This window comes from Procambarus clarkii, chromosome 31, assembly GCF_040958095.1.
Source record: "Procambarus clarkii isolate CNS0578487 chromosome 31, FALCON_Pclarkii_2.0, whole genome shotgun sequence".
Lineage (NCBI taxonomy): Eukaryota > Metazoa > Arthropoda > Malacostraca > Decapoda > Cambaridae > Procambarus > Procambarus clarkii.
This window is the reverse complement of record NC_091180.1, coordinates 19,125,190-19,149,472: the sequence shown is the minus strand read 5'-3', so window position 1 is coordinate 19,149,472 and position 24,283 is coordinate 19,125,190. Positions and strand designations below refer to the sequence as shown.

General features: G+C 42.4%; 1 long non-coding RNA gene across 1 annotated transcript in view; it reads right to left on the bottom strand.

Annotated features, from left to right (window-relative positions):
* Positions 1–22,568, bottom strand: part of LOC138370155 (uncharacterized) — a 68,494-nt gene extending 45,926 nt beyond the window's left edge. Inside the window, exon 1 of the long non-coding RNA XR_011230056.1 lies at positions 22,214–22,568. This is a non-coding gene — a long non-coding RNA (uncharacterized lncRNA). The remainder of the gene's footprint in view (positions 1–22,213) is intronic.
* Between the last annotated feature and the right edge of the window lie 1,715 nt (positions 22,569–24,283).

Below are 24,283 nucleotides of genomic sequence, written 5' to 3'. Positions count from 1 at the left end.
CACTAACATTACACACTAACATCACACACTAACATTACACACTAACATTACACACTAACATTACACACTAACATTACACACTAACATTACACACTAACATCACACACTAACATCACACACTAACATTACACACTAACATTACACACCAACATTACACACTAACATTACACACTAACATTACACACTAACATTACACGCTGAACCTATCCATGAACGCTGAACATTACTGCCATGTTACAATTCGCGTCTCGGTGGATGTCACTGTTTTCACGCTGCGAACATATGATGATAAGGTTGCATATCTTATTCCAGGATCTTATTCTTATTCTTATCTTATCTTATCTTATAGAATATCTTATTCCAGGAAAACTGTTGAGTTTATTGCACGAATGTTGCTCGTCAACCTTGGCTTTGTTTACTTGTTTGCCTTATTGCAAGGCCCTTTGTCTTGCAATCATGGCTACGAAAAGACCAATATGTACGCATGTATATATGTAGATACAATTGTATGCGTATATAAACATATACATATGCGCTCGTACGTGTGTGTACGTGCGTACGCTATTCACGCACGTACGGCTGAGTGAATAGCGCTCGGGGGTCGTAGTCTTACGGGGTCTCTGGTTCAATTTCCGTCGGAGGCGGAAATAAATGGGCAGTTTCTTTCACACTGATTCACCTGTTCACCTAGCAGTAAATAGGTACCTGGGAGTTAGACAGCTGTTACGGGCTGCTTCCTGTGTGCGTGTGTGTGTGTTTGCATGTTAGGAAGGCATTATCAAGGGGAAAGAGCCAAGCCATTACGAAAATATGTGAAGTAGACATTTTAGAGGACAAAAATAAATTGGTTAGACAGGTGGCGGGGTCCAAGAGCTAATAGCTCAATTCTTCAGGCACAAATAGTAAATAATCACATAACGACCTCTAGCTATAACTATGGCAAATCAGTACCGGAATCACCCCATTAGCTTCTCTAAACCGTCTTAAACCACCTTATGTAGTCTAGTTCCAACCAGGGTAGTATCGAACCAGGCACCCAGTAAAGGAACCGTTGTCGCACCTCCGGAAAGAGTGGACAAGGAAGGAAGGAATTATCAAGGGAAAGCGTCAAGCCATTACGACTATATAGCACTGGGAAGGGGTCAGGATAAGGATATGGGATGGGACGGATGTCCGGAACCAGTGAGTCAAATACTGTTTTGATTAGTCCTCCTGAAATGGACTCCCTTGGATGTCCATTCCAGGAGGAATGGACACCCAAGGAAGTCTATATCTATGTCCACTCAAGTGACACAGACTCGTTGACCAGACCAGACACTAGAAGGTGAAGGGACGACGACGTTTCGGTAAGTCCTGGACCATTCTCAAGTCGATTTCGACTTGAGAATGGTCCAGGACGGACCGAAACGTCGTCGTCCCTTCACCTTCTAGTGTGTGGTCTGGTCAACTTACTTTAGCCACGTTATTGTGACTCATCGCCTGACACAGACTCACTTGGGTGGGGTTGAGAGCAGGGGTGACAACCCCGAGGGAGACTGTGGAGCCTCCTTTGTGAAGAGACGTTGAGAAATCTTAATTTACCCAGACCTGCTGCAGGGCTACTCTTGAAAGGTTGAATGTGTGACGTGGTTGCTCTATACACGTGGGTGAATATATACAATAGGTGAGTGAAAGAGTGTATCACACCAGGTGTTAAATAAGTTAACACAGGATGCAAACACGTAACAAAGGATGCAAATTGTATAAGCTCATACTCGGGAAATACCTGGATAAATACTGTTATAACCTGGGTAAATACTGGTATAAAATCTGGATAAATACTGGCATAAAACCTGGGTAAATACTGGCATAAAACCTGGATAAATACTGGCATAAAACCTGGGTAAATACTGGCATAAAACCTGGGTAAATACTGACATAAAACTTGGGTAAATACTGGTATAAAACCTGAGGTAAATACTATTTTGAAAACAGGGATGCTAAGTTCTAGAACAAATTACCGTGAGACATAATGAAAGTAGGATCACTTGATTGTTTCAAGCGTAGTTTAGACATACAAGAATAAAAGTACGGGGTAGATATAAACAAAAGCTGCCTTCTATGGACCTCGAGGAATACTGAAGTGTCCATAATTCTTATATATTCTTCAACAAACAAACAAACAAACAAACAAAGAGCAAACAATAAGAGAAAACAAAAACATCACAGAAACAATAAAACAAGTAGACAAACAGTGGATATAAACAAGCAAAAAAAAAAGGACAGAACAGATGTAACAACGGATCAACAGTATAAACAGAAGGGAAAGGTTAAATTTTTTTATAAAAAGCAAAGTAAATAACAAAGGATAACGGTTAAACGGTACAACAGGACAACGGTATAAGGATAACAGGCTATAACAGGACAACGGTATAAGGATAACAGGCTATAACAGGACAACGGTATAAGGATAACAGGCTACAACAGGACAACGGTATTATAAGGATAACAGGCTACAACAGGACAACGGTATAAGGATAACAGGCTACAACAGGACAACGGTATAAGGATAACAGGCTATAACAGGACAACGGTATAAGGATAACAGGCTACAACAGGACAACGGTATAAGGATAACAGGCTACAACAGGACAACGGTATAAGGATAACAGGCTACAACAGGACAACGGTATAAGGATAACAGGCTACAACAGGACAACGGTATAAGGATAACAGGGCACAACAGGACAACGGTATAAGGATAACAGGGTACAACAGGACAACGGTATAAGGATATCAGAGTACAACAGGACAACGGTATAAGGATAACAGGGTACAACAGGACAACGGTATAAGGATAACAGGGCACAACAGGACAACGGTATAAGGATAAAAGGGTACAACAGGACAACGGTATAAGGATAACAGGGTACAACAGGACAACGGTATAAGGATATCAGAGCACAACAGGACAACGGTATAAGGATAACAGGGTACAACAGGACAACGGTATAAGGATAACAGGGTACAACAGGACAACGGTATAAGGATATCAGAGTACAACAGGACAACGGTATAAGGATAACAGGGTACAACAGGACAACGGTATAAGGATAACAGGGTACAACAGGACAACGGTATAAGGATATCAGAGTACAACAGGACAACGGTATAAGGATAACAGGGTACAACAGGACAACGGTATAAGGATAACAGGGTACAAAAAGACATCAGAATAACGATAACAGGGAACAACAGGACAACCGAATAACGATAACGGTACAACAGGACAACGGTACAACAGGACAACGGGATAACGATAGAAGGGAACAACAGGACAACAGTATAAAGATAGTAGGATACAACAGGACAACGGAATAAAGGTAACAGGATACAACAGGACAACGGTATAACGATAACAGGGCACAACAGGACAACGGTATAAGAATAACAGGGTACGGGGTAAAGATAACAGGGTACAACAAATCAACGGGACAACGATAACACGGTACAACAGGACAACGGTATGACGAAAACAGGGTACAACAGGACAACGGTATAATGATAACAGGGCACAACAGGACAACGGAATAACGATAACAGGGAACAACAGGACAACCGAATAACGATAACAGGGTACAACAAGACAACGGTACAACAGAACAACGGTAATACAGGACAACGGGATAACGATAACAGGATACAACAAAACAACGGGTTAACGATAACACAGTACAACAGGACAACGGGATAACGGTACAACAGGATATACCTGAAAAAAGTTATATATTATAAAACTCGACGCAATAAAAAAAAAAACAAAAATGACTGGAAAATATAAACCCCAAAAAATAAAAAAATAATTTTTTTTTATTTAATTATACAAAAAAATCGGATCAAACAGAACCAATAAAACTAGATAAACAGGTTGAAAACAGACGGGAAAAATGTAGCAAAGAGAAGGATAGGCTTAGAGAAAACAAAATTAAAAATAGGCCTATAGGTACCCCAAGAATAGGCTTAGGTACGAATAAGAATAGGCTCGGTACGAATGCTACACAGGATAGGCTTATAGGTACAACCGTAAAACGGGGATAGGCCTAAATACCATCCCCAAAAAAGGGCACGCCTGCATACAATCGAAAGGACAATAGGCCTACATGAACCTAGAAACAGGGAAGAGGCCTGAAAAGTTCTGAAAGTTTCTTGATGAAAAGTTTTCATACGACAAAAAAAATACGTGATTCGTTTTTGCAAGAAACAGGAAAGGCCTATATAAGGCCGGATTAAAAATACTAGGCCTAATAATGAGACTCAAAGAAAAACCTACTTAGAAATTAGTAGGAAAGCCTACTTAGAAATTAGTAGGAAAGCCTACTTAGAAATTAGTAGGAAAGTCTACTTAGAAATTAGAAGGAAAGCCTACTTAGAAATTAGTAGGAAAGTCTACTTAGAAATTAGTAGGAAAGCCTACTTAGAAATTAGTAGAAAAGTCTACTTAGAAATTAGAAGGAAAGCCTACATAGAAATTAGTAGGAAAGTCTACTTAGAAATTAGTAGGAAAGCCTACTTAGAAATTAGAAGGAAAGCCTACTTAGAAATTAGTAGGAAAGCCTACTTAGAAATAAGTAGGAAAACCTACTTAGAAATTAGAAGGAAAGCCTACTTAGAAATTAGTAGAAAAGTCTACTTAGAAATTAGAAGGAAAGCCTACATAGAAATTAGTAGGAAAGCCTACTTAGAAATTAGAAGGAAAGCCTACTTAGAAATTAGTAGGAAAGTCTACTTAGAAATTAGAAGGAAAGCCTACTTAGAAATTAGTAGGAAAGCCTACTTAGAAATTAGTAGGAAAGCCTACTTAGAAATTAGTAGGAAAGTCTACTTAGAAATTAGTAGGAAAGCCTACTTAGAAATTAGTAGGAAAGTCTACTTAGAAATTAGTAGGAAAGCCTACTTAGAAATTAGTAGGAAAGCCTACTTAGAAATTAGTAGGAAAGTCTACTTAGAAATTAGTAGGAAAGCCTACTTAGAAATTAGTAGGAAAGCCTACTTAAAAATTAGAAGGAAAGCCTACTTAGAAATTAGTAGGAAAGTCTACTTAGAAATTAGAAGGAAAGCCTACTTAGAAATTAGTAGAAAAGTCTACTTAGAAATTAGAAGGAAAGCCTACTTAGAAATTAGTAGGAAAGTCTACTTAGAAATTAGTAGGAAAGTCTACTTAGAAATTAGTAGGAAAGCCTACTTAGAAATTAGTAGGAAAGCCTACTTAGAAATTAGTAGGAAAGCCTACTTAGAAATTAGTAGGAAAGTCTACTTAGAAATTAGTAGGAAAGTCTACTTAGAAATTAGTAGGAAAGCCTACTTAGAAATTAGTAGGAAAGTCTACTTAGAAATTAGTAGGAAAGTCTACTTAGAAATTAGAAGGAAAGCCTACTTAGAAATTAGTAGGAAAGCCTACTTAGAAATTAGTAGGAAAGCCTACTTAGAAATTAGTAGGAAAGCCTACTTAGAAATTAGTAGGAAAGCCTACTTAGAAATTAGTAGGAAAGCCTACTTAGAAATTAGTAGGAAAGCCTACTTAGAAATTAGTAGGAAAGCCTACTTAGAAATTAGAAGGAAGGACAATTTTTTTTAATAAATTAAAATTAAATAATAAAATAGCAAACTGAAATGAAACAATAACAAAAATAGCGAAACATAAAAATATGAAACTAACAAAAATACGAACAATTCAATTGATAAAAATGAGAGAAAAAGATAAAAAAACAGAAGCATGAAAAAAAAAGCAAATAGAATCATGTTATCAACGTCGTAAAAGTCTGAAAAAGAGGAAAAAAAAAACAATAAAAAAAGCAGGTAGAGGAAAAAAAACAATGAAATGAGGCAGGAAAATAACAAGTTAAAACAAAGCAAATACGGAAGAAGTCAAACAGGGAATAAACTCGTGAATCAGAAATAAACACAAACAAATAAAAAAAATCATAAATAAAATGAGATAAATAGAGAGAATACAAAAGAGCAAAAAAAGAAAATATAGAATCAAAATTGATCAAGAATTAAAAGGAAAAAAATGCAATAAGCCCTTAAAACACAAATCCTTAAACCAGAGAAAAAACACACGACTAAAACATGTTCCTTAAGGCATTATACAAACACAAACAAACAGAAAAACACCTGATAAAAACCCTGAATTTCGTATTCAGGTGTTTGTTGAAGGAAGATAATTTTAATCTCTACTTAACAAGCAATTTCACGCTTGTTATCTTAAGAATTCGGATTGCTTGAGATGTTCGCGAACGCATCTCGAGGATTCGATCAACTTGGCGAAGAATGAATTAAATTGGCGAGTAATATATATTAAATTCGCGAGAAATAGACGAAATGACCAAAAGAAATGATTGAAATTCGCGAGAAATGGGTTTAATTCGCGAGAAATTATTTAAATTCGCGAAGTGTGGATTAAATTCGCGAACATGGCGCAAAGTCCGCGAAGCTCAACAAACTCTCGACTGGTCCTGAAGTATTTGGTGAATTCCAGGATTTTTTTTCGCTAGAAATGAAGTAAATGAGGAAAGTTTTTTTGTCAATCAATTGGGTGAGGATTGACACCTCGGCCCCAATCACCACCAATCAAGTTTGCCGAACGCGTTGTAACCAATCATTAGCTTTGAATCTAATGAATACTATCATGCATAATTTCATATAACAATTTAAACCAACTTATAATGCTTGAAATTAAGTTAATTTTTTTTGATGGGTAGAGAGAGGAGATATGATAGAGACGTGTAAAATACTTAGTGGGATTGATAATCACACAGGAATGGTTAAGCTTGATTTCCTGGGCTTCGATTTTCATTTTACATATAGTTCACAAGAAAATCCCAATAGCGTGATATATCTATCTATATCTACACTATGACTCATTAGCATCTCCAGGTAACATCCTTGACAACTCGTTCGGCTGTTCCAAACGTGCTAATTTTCAATTAAAATCTCATATGTCGTTATCATGTCCCCCCCTCCCCTATTTCTCGCTCACTCTAGTACTCACCTAATTGTGGTTGCGGGGGTTGAGCTCTGGCTCTTTGGTCCCGTCTTTTCAACTGTCAATCAACTAGTGTACAGGTTTCTGAGCCTACTGGGCTCTATCATATCTACATTTGAAACTGTGTATGGAGTCAGCCTCCACCACATCACTTCCTAGTGCATTCCATTTATTAACTACTCTGACACTGAAAAAATTCTTTCTAACGTCTCTGTGGCTCATCTGGGTACTAAGTTTCCACCTGTGTCCCCTTGTTCGTGTCCCACCCGTGCTGAAGAGTTTGTCATTGTCCACCCTGTCAATTCCCCTGATAATTTTGTAGGTGGTTATCATGTCTCCCCTTACTCTTCTGTTTTCCAGGGATGTGAGGTTCAGTTCTTTTAGCCTTTCCTCGTAGCTCATTCCTCTCAGTTCCGGGACAAGCCTGGTGGCATACCCCTGAATCTTCTCTAACTTTGTCTTGTGTTTAGCTAGGTTTGGACTCCAGGCTGGAGCTGCATACTCCAGGATTGGTCTTACAGAAGTGGTATACAGGGTCCTGAACGATTCCTTATACAAGTTTCTAAAGGCAGTTCTTATGTTGGGCAGTCTAGCATATGCCGCTGATGATATTCTTTTGATGTGGTCCTCTGGGGACAGGTTCGGTTCGGACAGATTACCTCCAGTGTAATAAGGTGTGTGTTTGTACTCACCTGTTTGTGTGCCTGCAGGATTGAGCATTAGCTCTTGGATCCCGCCTTTCTTGCCGTCTCTATCAAGTCTATATCAGTCTTCTCTCTCTCTCGCTCTCTCTCTCTCTCTCTCTCTCTCTCTCTCTCTCTCTCTCTCTCTCTCTCTCTCTCTCTCTCTCTCTCTCTCTCTCTCTCTCTCTCTCTCTCACTCTCTCTCTCTCTTTTGAGATTAGGGCTCCAGGATTGATTGTAAAGTTGGTTCTCGGGAGTACAGTTGGCTTCGTTTTCAAGTCACAATCGGGAATCCCGGGTTCGAATCCCGAATGGGACATAAATAGTTGGGCACCTATCCGATGACCTAATGCACCTGTTCACCTAGCAGTAAATAGGTACCTGGGAGGTAGTCAACTGGTGTGGGGTTGCATCCTGAGGGGAGGGGGGGGGTCAATATGTGGCTCAGCAAAGCATGTGCGTTGCTGAGCCACAGCAACCCTTCCCCTGTCTCTCAGTCATCCCCACCATTCCCCACTCCCTTGTCCCCTCGTCCTGCACACCATCTCTCACTTCCGTCCCCTCGTCCTCCACACCATCTCTCACTTCCGTCCCCTCGTCCTCCCCACCATTCCCCACTCCCTTGTCCCCTCGTCCTCCACACCATTCCCCACTCCCTTGTCCCCTCGTCCTCCACACCATCTCTCACTTCCGTCCCCTCGTCCTCCCCACCATTCCCCACTCCCTTGTCCCCTCGTCCTCCACACCATTCCCCACTCCCTTGTCCCCTCGTCCTCCACACCATCTCTCACTTCCGTCCCCTCGTCCTCCCCACCATTCCCCACTCCCTCGTCCGATGCCTTCCCAAATCATCTCATGTTCCCATCAGAAAATTGGGAACATCAAATCATCTCATGTTCCCATCACTGAAACATAAGAAAAAAATTAAAAAAAGAAATGAAAAACAATGAAAAAATAAAAGAATAAACGATACTCACGAAATGAACAGTAAGGTAAACAACACAGCTCAATTCCAACGCAATGTCACACAAAATAATGAAATCAAAATGAAAATAATTCGAAATCTATGAAAATTCAATTTATCAATGAAATCGGAAACATTGAAATGGAATCGAAACCTATTTAGTATAGCGTGAGTTGCTCTTATGTGCAACAGATGGCGCTGTTTTTTTTTTTAATCATGTTTTTACCTGTCACAGGTGTGGCATCTATACTTATACTCACAAATTTAACGGTATGGTAAACAAGACAGCTCAGTTCCAATGCAATGTCATACAATATAATTAAATAAAAATGAAAATAAATCAAAATCTATGAAAATTAAATTGATGAATGCAACTGGAAACATTGAAATTAAATTCGTAACATATTTAGTATACCAAGTGTGGTGCTATTATGTGCAACGGATGGCGCTGTTTTAGAAAAAAAAAAATGTTTTTTCCTGTCACAGGTGAGGCATGTATATAGTAGGTATATAAAAACACGCGGCTATTTGAATGCAACGTCGTTTCAAAATTTCAAAGTAATAGGTAAAGAGGTTTCGAAGATTCCCCCCCACATGAAAAACACATGAAAATCACAGTTTTGCAAAAAAACTTGTTTTTTTTCATCACAGACGTGACATCTATATAGTATGTATATAAAGACCCGGTCGGATGCGAATGGAACATTGTGTGAAAATTTTAAAGCAATCGGTGAAGAAGTTTCGGAGATTAGCGATTTTGAACAAACGAACATTTCCATTTTTATTTATATACTAGCAGTACCCGGCCACGCGTTGCTGTGGCTGTTGCTGTGCCACAGCAACCTTTCCCTGTCTTCTAGTCCTTTCCACCATTCCCCCCCCCCTCTCCTCCGTCCCCTCGTCCTCCCAACCATCCCCCACTCCCGTCCCCTCGTCCTTCCCACCATCCCCCACTCCCCCGTCCCTTATTCCTCCCCAATATCCTCACTCCCCCCGTCCCATCGTCCTCCCAACCATCCCCCACTCCCGTCCCCTCGTCCTTCCCACCATTCCCCAACCCCTCGTCTGATGATCAAATGATCTGATGTTCCCATCAGAAAATTGGGAACATCAAATGATCTGGGGCTAGATTCACGAAAAAATTACGCAAACACTTACGAACCTGAACATGTTTTCTCAATCTTTGGCGACTTTGTTTACAATTAATAAACAGGTAATGAGCTCCGAAGCACCAGGAGACTGTTTATAACAATAACAACAGTTGATTGGCAAGTTTTCATGCTTGTAAACTGTTTAATAAATGTAACCAAAGCCATCAAAGATTGAGGAAAGATGAACACGTTTGTAAGTACTTGCGTAACTGCTTCGTGAATCTTGCCCCAGATTTTCCCATCACTGAAATATAAGAAAAACCGTTCAAGAAACGAAATGATCACAATAAACAAATAACAAAATAAACTGTTCTCACGAAATGAACAGTATGGTAAACAACACAGCTCAATTCCAAGCAATGTCACACAAAATAATTAAATCAAAATGAAAATAAATCGAAATCTATGAAAATTCAATTTATCAATGAAATCGGAAACATTGAAATGGAATTCGTAACATATTGAGTACAGCTTTTGTTGGTCTTATGTGCAACAGATGACACTGTTTTTTAGAAACGCATGTTTTTACCTGTCACAGGTGTGGTGGAATCTATATAGTAGGTATATAAAAACACGCGCGTATACGAATGGAACATAGTGTGAAAATTTCAAAGCAATCGATGAAGACCTTTCAGAGATTAGCGATTTTGAACAAACGAACATTTCCATTTTTATTTATATAGATACAATATATATATATATATATATATATATATATATATATATATATATATATATATATATATATATATATATATATATATATATATATATATATATATATATATATACATATATATCCGCAGGCTGCCTGTCCCCGACACAATTAAGCATTATAAATGGTCTCACACAGGCGGTATACAGAGATCTAAATACCTTCTTATTTTTGTTTTTTCCGAGTGAAGTTTTAACTTCTGGTAGCGTACAGGACGCTGAACATAGTGTCCGCTTTATAGGGGCCTCGATCCCGTGTTTGGTATGGCGTTGGGTCCACTCTCGGGTCCGTTTCTCTGGTCGTTATAAGGAGGTATGGTCCCTGTTTATTATATGTGGATCTTCTGGTGTCCGCGCGCGCGCGCGCGCGTGTGTGTGTGTGTGTGTGTGTGTGTGTGTGTGTGTGTGTGTGTGTGTGTGTGTGTGTGTGTGTGTGTGTGTGTGTGTGTGTGTGTGTGTGTGTGTGTATGTGTGTGTGTGTGTGTGTGTGTGTGTGTGTGTGTGTGTGTGTGTGTGAGTGTGTGAGTGTGTGTGTGTGTGTGTGTGTGTGTGTGTGTGTGTGTGTGTGTGTGTGTGTGTGTGTGTGTGTGTGTGTGTGTGTGTGTGTGTGTGTGTGTGTGTGTGTGTGTGTGTGTACTCACCTATTTGTGCTTTCGGGGGTTGAGCTCTGGCTCTTTGGTCCCGCATCTCAACTGTCAATCAACTGGTGTACAGATTCCTGAGCCTACTGGGCTCTATCATATCTACATTTGAAACTGTGTATGGAGTCAGCCTCCACCACATCACTGCCTAATGCATTCCATCCGTTAACCACTCTGACACTGAAAAAGTTCTTTCTAACGTCCCTGTGGCTCATGTGAGTACTCAGGTTCCACCTGTGTCCCCTTGTTCGCGTACCACCAGTGTTGAATAGTTTATCCTTGTCTACCAGGTCGATTCCCTTGAGGATTTTGTAGGTAGTGATCATGTCTCCCGTTACTCTTCTGTCTTCCAGTGTCGTAAGGTGCTTTTCCCGCAGCCTTTCCTCGTAACTCATGCCTCTTAGTTCTGGGAGGCATACCTTTAAACTTTTTCCAGCTTCGTCTTGTGCTTGACAAGGTACGGACTCCATGCTGGGGCCGCATACTTCAGGATTGGTCTTACATATGTGGTATACAAGATTCTGAATGATTCCTTACACAGGTTCCTGAAGGCAGTTCTGATGTTAGCCAGCCTCGCATATGCCTCAGACGTTATTCTTTTTATGTGGGCTTCAGGAGACAGGTTTGGTGTGATATCAACTCCCAGATCTTTCTCTCTGTCCGTTTCATTAAGTACTTCATCTCCTATTCTGTATCCTGTATCTGGCCTCCTGTTTCCACCGCCTAGTTTCATTACTTTGCATTTACTCGGGATGAACTTTAACAGCCAATTGTTGGACTATTCACTCAGTCTGTCTAGGTCATCTTGTAGCCTCCTACTATCATCCTCTGTTTCAATCCTCCTCATAATTTTTGCATCATCAGCAAACATTGAGAGAAACGAATCTATATCTTTTGGGAGATCATTTATCATCATCAGAAACAATATAGGTCCAAGGACTGAGCATTGCGGGACTCCACTTGTAACGTCTCGCCAATCTGAGACCCCACCCCTCACATTGACTCGTTGTCTTTTGTTGCTTAGGTACTCCTGTATCCAACGGAGTACCTTCCCTTTTACTCCAGCCTGCATCTCCAGCTTTTTCACTAGCCTCTTGTGTGGTACTGTATCAAAGGCTTTCTGGCAATCTAAAAATATGCAGTCTGCTCACCCTTCTCTTTCTTGCCTGATTTTTGTTGCCTGGTCGTAGAATTCAAGTAACCCTGTTAGGCAGGACTTGCCATCCCTGAACCCATGTTGATGCTGTGTTACAAAGTTCTTTCGCTCCAGATGTTCCACTAGCTTTCTTCGCACAATCTTCTCCATCAGCTTGCATGGTATGCAGGTTAGGGACACTGGCCTATAGTTCAATGCCTCCTGTCTATCCCCTTTCTTGTATATCGGGACTACGTTAGCTGCTTTCCAAATTTCTGGCAGTTCCCCTGTTGCCAGTGATTTGTTATACACTATGGAGAGTGGCAGGCACAGTTCTTCTGCTCCTTTCTTTAGTATCCAAGGGGAGATTTCATCTGGGATTTGTGTGTGTGTGTACTCACCTAGTTGTACTCACCTAGTTGTGCTTGCGGGGGTTGAGCTCTGGCTCTTTGGTCCCGCCTCTCAACTGTCAATCAACAGGTGTACAGGTTCCTGAGCCTATTGGGCTCTATCATATCTACACTTGAAACTGTGTATGGAGTCAGCCTCCACCACATCACTTCCTAATGCATTCCATTTGTCAACCACTCTGACACTAAAAAAGTTCTTTCTAATATCTCTGTGGCTCATTTGGGCACTAAGTTTCCACCTGTGTCCCCTAGTGCGTGTGCCCCTTGTGTTAAACAGCCTGTCTTTATCAACCCTGTCGATTCCCTTGAGGATCTTGAATGTGGTGATCATGTCCCCCTAACTCTCCTGTCTTCCAACGAAGTGAGGTTTAATTCCCGTAGTGTCTCCTCGTAGCTCATACCTCTCAGCTCGGGTACTAGTCTGGTGGCAAACCTTTGAACCTTTTCCATTTTAGTCTTATGCTTGACTAGATATGGACTCCATGCTGGTGCCGCATACTCCAGGATTGGTCTGTCATATGTGGTATATAATGTTCTGAAAGATTCCTTACACAAGTTTCTAAAGGCCGTTCTTATGTTAGCCAACCTGGCATATGCTGCTGCTGTTATCCTCTTGATAAGAGCTTCAGGGGACAGGTCTGGCGTGATATCAACCCCCAGGTCTTTCTCTCTCTCGGACTCTTGAAGTATTTCATCTCCCAAGTGATACCTTGTATCTGGTCTCCTGCTTCCTACCCCTATCTTCATTACATTACATTTGCTTGGATTAAACTCTAACAGCCATTTGTTCGACCATTCCTGCAGCTTGTCCAGGTCTTCTTGAAGCCTCAAGCTGTCCTCCTCTGTGTGTGTGTGTGTGTGTGTGTATGTGTGTGTGTGTGTGTGTGTGTGTGTGTGTGTGTGTGTGTGTGTGTGTGTGTGTGTGTGTGTGTGTGTGTGTGTGTGTGTGTGTGTGTGTGTGTGTACTCACCTAATTGTACTCGCCTAATTGTGCTTGCGGGGGTTGAGCTCTGACTCTTTGATCCTGCCTCTCAACTGCCAATCAACTGGTGTACAGATTCCTGAGCCTATTGGGCTCTATCATATCTACACTTGAAACTGTGTATGGAGTCAGCCTCCACCACATCACTGCCTAGTGCATTCCATCTGTTAACTACTCTGACACTGAAAAAGCTCTTTCTAACGTCCCTGTGACTCATTTGGGTACTCAGCTTCAACCTGTGTTCCCTTGTTCGCGTATCACCCGTGTTAAATAATCCATCCTTGTCTACAATGTCAATTCCCCTGAGAATCTTGTATGTGGTGATCATGTCTCCCCGAGCTCTTCTGTCTTCGAGCGACGTGAGGTGCAGTTCTCTTAGTTCCGGGACTAGTCTAGTGGCATACCTCTGAACTATTTCAAAGTGTGTGTATGCATACATGTGTATGTATATGCATACAGGTGTATGTATATACACACTTCTAGCTATTGTTGTGACCAGAATAGACCTCATTTTGTCTCATTTCTCGTGTATACCTAATGACTGTTCATTCATACAGCGGAGAGCTATACATGAATATTTTATATTATAGTGTTCAATAAGAGCGTGGGCATATATATATATATATATATATATATATATATATATATATATATATATATATATATATATATATATATATATATATATATATATATATATATATATATATATGACAATGTCAGACCACGGAGGAAAAATGAAACAGGAAATTTCCTTAAGGAAATTTCCTGTTTCATTTTTCCTCCGTGGTCTGACATTGTCACATTCTTAATCACGTGTTTATTTTCGTGATATACACACACACACACACATATATATATATATATATATATATATATATATATATATATATATATATATATATATATATATATATATATATATATATATATATATATATATATATATATATATATATATATATATATATATATATGCGAACAAGCCTGAATGGTCCCCAGGACAATATGCAACTGAAAACTCACACCCCAGAAGTGACTCGAACCCATACTCCCAGAAGCAACGCAACTGGTATGTACAAGACGCCTAAATCCACTTGACCATCACGACCGGACATAATGAGGTGATAGCCGAGGCTATTTGAACCACCCCACCGCCGGCACTCGGATAGTTATCTTGGGCATAGCATTTTACCAAATCACCTCATTCTTTGGGGCACACGTGAGGAACACAAATGCGAACAAAGGTGTCTTGTACATACACAAAGGCGTCTTGTACATACCAGTTGCGTTGCTTCTGGGAGTATGGGTTCGAGTCACTTCTGGGGTGTGAGTTTTCAGTTGCATATTGTCCTGGGGACCATTCAGGCTTGTTCGCATTTGTGTTCCTCACGTGTGCCCCAAAGAATGAGGTGATTTGGTAAAATGCTATGCCCAAGATAACTATCCGAGTGCCGGCGGTGGGGTGGTTCAAATAGCCTCGGCTATCACCTCATTATGTCCGGTCGTGATGGTCAAGTGGATTAAGGCGTCTTGTACATACCAGTTGCGTTGCTTCTGGGAGTATGGGTTCGAGTCACTTCTGGGGTGTGAGTTTTCAGTTGCATATTGTCCTGGGGACCATTCAGGCTTGTTCGCATTTGTGTTCCTCACGTGTGCCCCAAAGAATGAGGTGATTTGGTAAAATGCTATGCCCAAGATAACTATCCGAGTGCCGGCGGTGGGGTGGTTCAAATAGCCTCGGCTATCACCTCATTATGTCCGGTCGTGATGGTCAAGTGGATTAAGGCGTCTTGTACATACCAGTTGCGTTGCTTCTGGGAGTATGGGTTCGAGTCACTTCTGGGGTGTGAGTTTTCAGTTATATATATATATATATATATATATATATATATATATATATATATATATATATATATATATATATATATATATATATATATATATATATATATATATATATATATATATATATATATATACACATACATACATATAATACATATACCTCCATCAAATATTTACGATTCATCGACCCAATCAGCTGCCTTGAGTAGAGTTCCGAGCCCATTTGAGTGACAAAAATCGGGGTTTCGTCCTCTCTTCCCCTTTGGGTGTATATACAATGCTCTCCCCTTTGGGAATATCAATCCCCCTTTCTTCCACCGTGGGAATACCCAATGCCCTCCCCTCTACACGTGAACCAAACCCCACAACAGAAAATGGGGAAAGGACGACGTTTCGGGCCATAAGGAAGACGGAAGAAGAAGAAGGGGAGACTCAAATGAATAAGAGCAGAGAGAGAGATGAAAGGTGAGGAGCAAGTAAGAGAAAGCAGAAGAGAAAGGGGAGGGAAGAAATTGGACTTCTGGACGTAATTAGACGGCTGGGTATGATGCAACAGCTGGGTATGATGCAACAGCTGGGTATGATGCAACAGCTGGGTATGATGCAACAGCTGGGTATGATGCAACAGCTGGGTATGATGCAACAGCTGGGCATGATGCAAGAGATGGGTATGATGCAAGAGATGGGTATGATGCAACAGCTGGGTATGATGCAACAGCTGGGTATGATGCAACAGCTGGGTATGATGCAACAGATGGGTATGATGCAAGAGATGGGTATGATGCAACAGCTGGGTATGATGCAAGAGATGGGTATGATGCAACAGCTGGGTATGATGCAAGAGATGGGTATGATGCAACAGCTGGGTATGATGCAACAGCTGGGTATGATGCAACAGCTGGGTATGATGCAAGAGATGGGTATGATGCAACAGCTGGTATGATGCAACAGCTGGGTATGATGCAACAGCTGGGTATGATGCAACAGCTGGGTATGATGCAAGAGATGGGTATGATGCAACAGCTGGTATGATGCAACAGCTGGGTATGATGCAACAGCTGGGTATGATGCAACAGATGGGTATGATGCAAGAGATGGGTATGATGCAACAGCTGGGTATGATGCAACAGCTGGGTATGATGCAACAGCTGGGTATGATGCAACAGCTGGGTATGATGCAACAGCTGGGTATGATGCAAGAGATGGGTATGATGCAACAGCTGGGTATGATGCAACAGCTGGGTATGATGCAACAGCTGGGTATGATGCAACAGCTGGGTATGATGCAAGAGATGGGTATGATGCAACAGCTGGGTATGATGCAACAGCTGGGTATGATGCAACAGCTGGGTATGATGCAACAGCTGGGTATGATGCAAGAGATGGGTATGATGCAACAGCTGGGTATGATGCAACAGCTGGGTATGATGCAACAGCTGGGTATGATGCAACAGCTGGGTATGATGCAAGAGATGGGTATGATGCAACAGCTGGTATGATGCAACAGCTGGGTATGATGCAACAGCTGGGTATGATGCAACAGCTGGGTATGATGCAACAGCTGAGTATGATGCAACAGCTGGGTATGATGCAACAGCTGGGTATGATGCAACAGCTGGGCATGATGCAACAGCTGGGCATGATGCAACAGCTGGGCATGATGCAACAGCTGGGTATGATGCAACAGCTGGGTATGATGCAACAGCTGGTATGATGCAACAGCTGGGTATGATGCAACAGCTGGTATGATGCAACAGCTGGGTATGATGCAACAGCTGGGTATGATGCAACAGCTGGTATGATGCAACAGCTGGGTATGATGCAACAGCTGGTATGATGCAACAGCTGGGTATGATGCAACAGCTGGTATGATGCAACAGCTGGGTATGATGCAACAGCTGGGTATGATGCAACAGCTGGTATGATGCAACAGCTGGGTATGATGCAACAGCTGGGTATGATGCAACAGCTAGACATTCCAGGTTAGTAATAAATATAGAAATACAATTCGTTTTAAATATTATTAAACAGCAGACTCAGGGCTGGGATATGGAGCAGACTAAAGGCAGACGTTGTGTGTATGTATCCAGCAGACGTTGTGTATGTATCCAGCAGACGTTGTGTGTATGTATCCAGCAGACGTTGTGTGTATGTATCCAGCAGACGTTGTGTGTATGTGTCCAGCAGACGTTGTGTATGTATCCAGCAGACGTTGTGTGTATGTATCCAGCAGACGTTGTGTATGTATCCAGCAGACGTTGTGTGTATGTATCCAGGAGACGTTGTGTGTATGTATCCAGCAGACGTTGTGTGTATGTGTCCAGCAGACGTTGTGTGTATGTGTCCAGCAGACGTTGTGTGTATGTGTCCAGCAGACGTTGTGTGTATGTATCCAGCAGACGTTGTGTGTATGTAACCAGCAGACGTTGTGTGTATGTATCCAGCAGACGTTGTGTGTATGTGTCCAGCAGACGTTGTGTGTATGTATCCAGCAGACGTTGTGTGTATGTATCCAGCAGACGTTGTGTGTATGTATCCAGCAGACGTTGTGTATGTATCCAGCAGACGTTGTGTGTATGTATCCAGCAGACGTTGTGTGTATGTGTCCAGCAGACGTTGTGTGTATGTGTCCAGCAGACGTTGTGTGTATGTGTCCAGCAGACGTTGTGTGTATGTATCCAGCAGACGTTGTGTGTATGTATCCAGCAGACGTTGTGTATGTATCCAGCAGACGTTGTGTGTATGTATCCAGCAGACGTTGTGTGTATGTAACCAGCAGACGTTGTGTGTATGTATCCAGCAGACGTTGTGTGTATGTGTCCAGCAGACGTTGTGTGTATGTGTCCAGCAGACGTTGTGTGTATGTGTCCAGCAGACGTTGTGTGTATGTGTCCAGCAGACGTTGTGTGTATGTATCCAGCAGACGTTGTGTGTATGTATCCAGCAGACGTTGTGTGTATGTGTCCAGCAGACGTTGTGTGTATGTGTCCAGCAGACGTTGTGTGTATGTGTCCAGCAGACGTTGTGTGTATGTATCCAGCAGACGTTGTGTGTATGTGTCCAGCAGACGTTGTGTGTATGTGTCCAACAGACGTAGAGTATATGTGTCCAGCAGACGTAGAGTATATGTATCCAGCAGACGTAGAGTATATGTATCCAACAGACGTAGAGTATATGTATCCAGCAGACGTAGAGTATATGTATCCAGCAGACGTAGAGTATATGTATCCAACAGACGTAGAGTATATGTATCCAGCAGACGTAGAGTATATGTGTCCAGCAGACGTAGAGTATATGTGTCCAGCAGACGTAGAGTATATGCAGACGTAGAGTATATGTATCCAGCAGACGTCGTGTGTATGTATCCAGCAGACGTAGAGTATATGTATCCAGCAGACGTCGTGTGTATGTATCCAGCAGACGTAGAGTATATGCATCCAGCAGACGTAGAGTATATGCATCCAGCAGACGTAGAGTATATGTATCCAGCAGACGCAGAGTATATGTGTCCAGCAGACCTGATCTCACGTATATCAACAAGTTGTGTGGTGCTGGGCGGGTTTTCAGTTGCAAAACTTTGGTTCCACCTTTCAACCGTCAATCGACTAGTGCAGCAGACAGGCTCCTGAATCTATTGGGTGTATCGTGTCTGCGTCTGCGGACCGGACGCTGAAGTTTTAAGTCAGGCTTCAGCAGTATTCTGACAGTGAATTGAATTATTTTACATTCACTATGAGTGATTCCAATATCCAGCTTCCACCTGAGAACCTTGTTCGAGCCCCACCCGTCTGATCTATTTTCCTGAGTATTTTGGGAGCAGTGATCATGTCTCCCCTGATTTCTCTCTCGTCCAGTTATGAGGTTGCGTTTATTTATTATTTCCTCATAAGTTATACCTCTCAGCTCTGGGACACTCGGGTGTCTTACTTTTGGCCTTTCTTTGGCTTCATTTTGTGATTATTATATAAAAGTCACAGCCTGCGCTGCATATTTCAGACATGGTCTCACATATGTTGCAGCGACGATCCTGGATGGCCCATCCTGTTTTCATAAAGGAGTGTGTGTGTGTGTGTACTCACCTAGTTGTGTTTGCGGGGGTTGAGCTCTCGCTCTTTGGTCCCCGCCTCTCAACTGTCAATCAACTGGTGTACAGGTTCCTGAGCCTACTGGGCTCTATCATATCTACACTTGAAACTGTGTATGGAGTCAGCCTCCACCACATCACTTCCTAATGCATTCCATCCGTTAACTACTCTGACACTGAAAAAGTTCTTTCTAACGTCTCTGTGGCTCATGTGGGTACTCAGTTTCCACCTGTGTCCCCTTGTTCACGTTCCACCAGCGTTGAATAGTTTATCCTTGTCTACCCGGTCGATTCCCTTGAGGATTTTGTAGGTAGTGATCATGTCTCCCCTTACTCTTCTGCCTTCCAGTGTCGTAAGGTGCATTTCCCGCAGCCTTTCCTCGAATATGTTCCTCTATCCATCAATTCTTTGACACTAACCCACATATTCTTTTCTTGAATATGTGACTTTTTAATCACATACATGGGGGTCAATCATTTGCAAACACCTATCACCTAATTTGCACACATATATGCCTCATTTCCACACCTGTATCTTTCGTAAACACGTAAATCTTCATTTAAATACATGTGTCCCTCATTTGCATACACACCTGTTAACCAGAAATGATGCAATAATTGAATAATTCTTAATTGGTTATTGTATAACACAACGAACGCAGAGATATACAATTACTTATGATTTATTACAATAAATTAGTAGAAGATTGTGATCTTAGCAAATATAAATTGCTTTCCATACAGAAGTGTATCAATGTGTATTGATATGTATGAGTGTTTATTGATGGGTATGTGTATTGATGGGTATATGTATAGATGGGTATGAATGTCTATAGATGAGTATGAAAGTGTATAGATGGGTATGAATGTCTATAGATGAGTATGAATGTGTATAGATGGGTATGAATACGTAGTGATGTGTATGAATGTGTATGAATGTACAGTAATGTGTAACGATGTGCATGGACGTATGAGAATGTATATATGCATTTAAATGAAATTTCACACATGTATATGGATGAATACACGCATATAATGTATACCAATGTATAGGTGGTGTATGAGGTGTATATTAAAAATGGGAAATGGCTTTCGCCCTTTACGATAGATTTAATGGCACCAATAATGCCATTACTTTACACGGGAGAAGTCAATAGACATTGAATTTCAATAGACATATTGAATAGAAAGTTAAACCATTATGGGTGTTAGATAAAGTAATTTTTGGGGGAGAGAATGCAAAAGTAGAAGGATTATACTGGGATGGGATATGAGGACAAGGAGCTGAGATATGAGGACAATGAGCTGGGATATGAGGAAAAGGAGCTGGGATATGTGTACAAGGGGCTGGGATATGTGGAAAAGAGCTGGGATATGTGGACAAGGGGCTGGGATAAGTGGGCAAGGATCTGGGATATGAGGACAAGGAGCTGGGATATGAGGACAAGGAGCTGGGATATGAGGACAAGGGGCTGAGATATGAGGACAAGGAGTTGGGATATGAGGACAAGGAGCTGGGATATGAGGACAAAAGGCTGGGATATGAGGATAAGGGGCTGGGATATGTGGACAAGGAGCTGGGATATGAGGACAAGGAGCTGGGATATGTGGACAAGGGGCTGGGATATGAGGACAAGGAGCTGGGATATGAGGACAAGGGGCTGGGATATGAGGATATGGGGCTGGGATATGTGGACAAGGAGCTGGCATATGAGGACAAGGGGCTGGGATATGAGGATAAGGGGCTGGGATATGTGGACAAGGAGCTGGGATATGAGGACAAAGAGCTGGGATATGTGGACAAGGGGCTGGGATATGAGGACAAGGAGCTGGGATATGAGGACAAGGGGCTGGGATATGAGGATAAGGGGCTAGGATATGTGGACAAGGAGCTGGGATATGAGGGTAATGAGCTGGGATATGTGGACAAGGGGCTGGGGTATGAGGACAAGGAGCTGGGATATGAGGACAAGGAGCTGGGATATGAGGACAATGAGCTGGGATATGAGGAAAAGGAGCTGGGATATGTGTACAAGGGGTTGGGATATGTGGAAAAGAGCTGGGATATGTGGACAAGGGGCTGGGATAAGTGGGCAAGGAACTGGGATATGACGACAAGGGGCTCGGATATGAGGACAAGGAGCTGGGATATGAGGACAAGAAGCTGGAATATGCGGACAATGAGCTGGGATATGAGGACAAGGGGCTGGGATGTGAGGACAAAGAGCTGGGATACAAGAACAAGGAGCTGTGATATGAATGTAATGAGCTGGGATATGTGGACAAGGGGCTGGGGTATGAGGACAAGGAGCTGGGATACAAGAACAAGGAGCTGTGATATGAGGACAAGGTGCTGGGATATAAGAACAAGGAGCTGGGATTTGAGGACAAGGAACTGGGATACGAGGATAGAGTGAAGGAATAACACCCAACCACTCGGATCACTTGGGGATCGAACTCGGACCCAAACCAAGACACAACTCACTATCCCATCTAGCCAAAATGCATGAAAAACTTCCTAAAAAAATATATAAAATAAATAAATAGATATATAAATAATGGCCAAGACTAACTTACCAATGAACAGATGACGTGTTCAGTCTGTTGTTGAACTTGTTGCTGAACTTAAACATTCAAAACTTAAATGACACTTTGAACTTTGAAGTTCGGATATTGCCAAACTTCTTCCGCTTGTTTTCTTATACAGCGATATTCAATTTTTAAATGCAGGAAAATACGGGCTTGGCCGAAATTTTTATTTGCAATGGTATGTAAACTGGGCACAATTGCAGTTTAGTGCAGCCATGTTGCAGAGACACAATTCGCAATTGGGATTCTCGCAGGAGTTAAGTTTGGTGAAGGGAGTAAAGGTTGTGGAAAGTTGTTCAAAAAAAGTCTTGAGGGAGGAGAGCGTGGCCGCACGTCCGCCCTCGTCGACGGTTGGCTGGCTACTGAGTGCTTCTGTGTCGTCACACGTGAGCCGAGGGCGGGGCGTGGTGGTGGTGGTGGTGTGGTGGTGTGGTGGTGGTGGTATGGTGGTGGTGTGGTGGTGTGGTGGTGGTGGTGGTGTGGTGGTGTGGTGGTGTGGTGGTGTGGTGGTGGTGGTGGTGGTGTGGTGGTGTGGTGGTGGTGGTATGGTGGTGGTGTGGTGGTGGTGGTGGTGTGTGGTGGTGGTGGTGGTGTGGTGGTGTGGTGGTGTGGTGGTGGTGGTATGGTGGTGGTAGTGGTGGTGTGGTGGTGTGGTGGTGGTGGTGGTGTGGTGGTGTGGTGGTGGTGGTGTGGTGGTGTGGTGGTGGTGGTATGGTGGTGGTAGTGGTGGTGTGGTGGTGTGGTGGTGGTGGTGGTGTGGTGGTGTGGTGGTGGTGGTGGTATGGTGGTGGTAGTGGTGGTGTGGTGGTGTGTGGTGGTGGTGGTGGTGTTGGTGGTGTGGTGGTGGTGAAGCATTGATATGGATGTAGTGGTAATTGCTGTATGACTGGTAGAGGATCCCCCCCCCCCACCCCACACACACAGCAACAACCATCGCCAACCACAATCCTCCACTATAACAATTATCTTGTGAATGGTTCAGCACGGACCACGTCCACGTTGCTGGTGGTGTACTCACCTAGTTGTGCTTGCGAAGGTTGAGCTCTGACTCTTTGGTCCCGCCTCTCAACTGTCAATCAACAGGTGTACAGGTTCCTGAGCCTACTGGGCTCTATCATATCTACACTTGAAACTGTGTATGGAGTCAGCCTCCACCACATTACTGCCTAATGCATTCCACCTGGTAACTACTCTGACACTGAAAAAATTCTTTCTAATGTCTCTGTGGCTCATTTGGGCACTAGGGTGCCACCTGTGTCCCCTTGTTCGTGTTCCACCCGTATTCTTGTTCGTGTTCCACCCGTGTTCTTGTTCGTGTTCCACCCACCCAGACAGGAGTTTGATAGGAACAACATGGCAACCATTAATATAATAGAGAGAGCAGCTTCAGTTGCCTGCAGGAATGGCTCAAGACTCTTAATCATGGGTGATTTCAACCATGGAAAGATAGACTGGGAGAATGGGGACCCACATGGTGGTGCAGATACGTGGCGAGCTAAACTCTTGGAAGTGGCAACAAGGAACTTTCTGAGCCAGCATGTCAAGGAACCCACAAGAATGAGAGGCAATGATGAACCAGCTAGACTCGACTTGATATTCACCCTGAATGAGTCAGAAATAAGGGAAGTCAAAGTTGAAGCCCCCATAGGAATGAGTGACCACAGTGTACTGACTTTTGAGTACTTGGTGGAGGTAGGGATAACCTATCCAAGGATGGGAGTGGAGGGGAAAAGACTGAATTACCGAAGAGGAAAATATCACGAGATGAGGAACTTCCTCAGGGGAATACCATGGGAAACAGAACTCGGCGAGAAGAATGTACGGGAGATGATGAACTGTCACCCAAAAGTGCCAGGAAGCTGCTGACAGATTTATCCCCGTCCAAAAGGAGAAAAACGAAAAACAACAGAAAAACCCATGGTTCAACCAGGAGTGTAAGGTAGCGAAGCAACTGAGTAAAAGAACATGGAGAAACTACAGAAATAACAGAACACCAGAGAGCAGGGAGAGATACCAGAGGGCCAGAAATGAGTACATCAGAGTGAGGAGAGAAGCAGA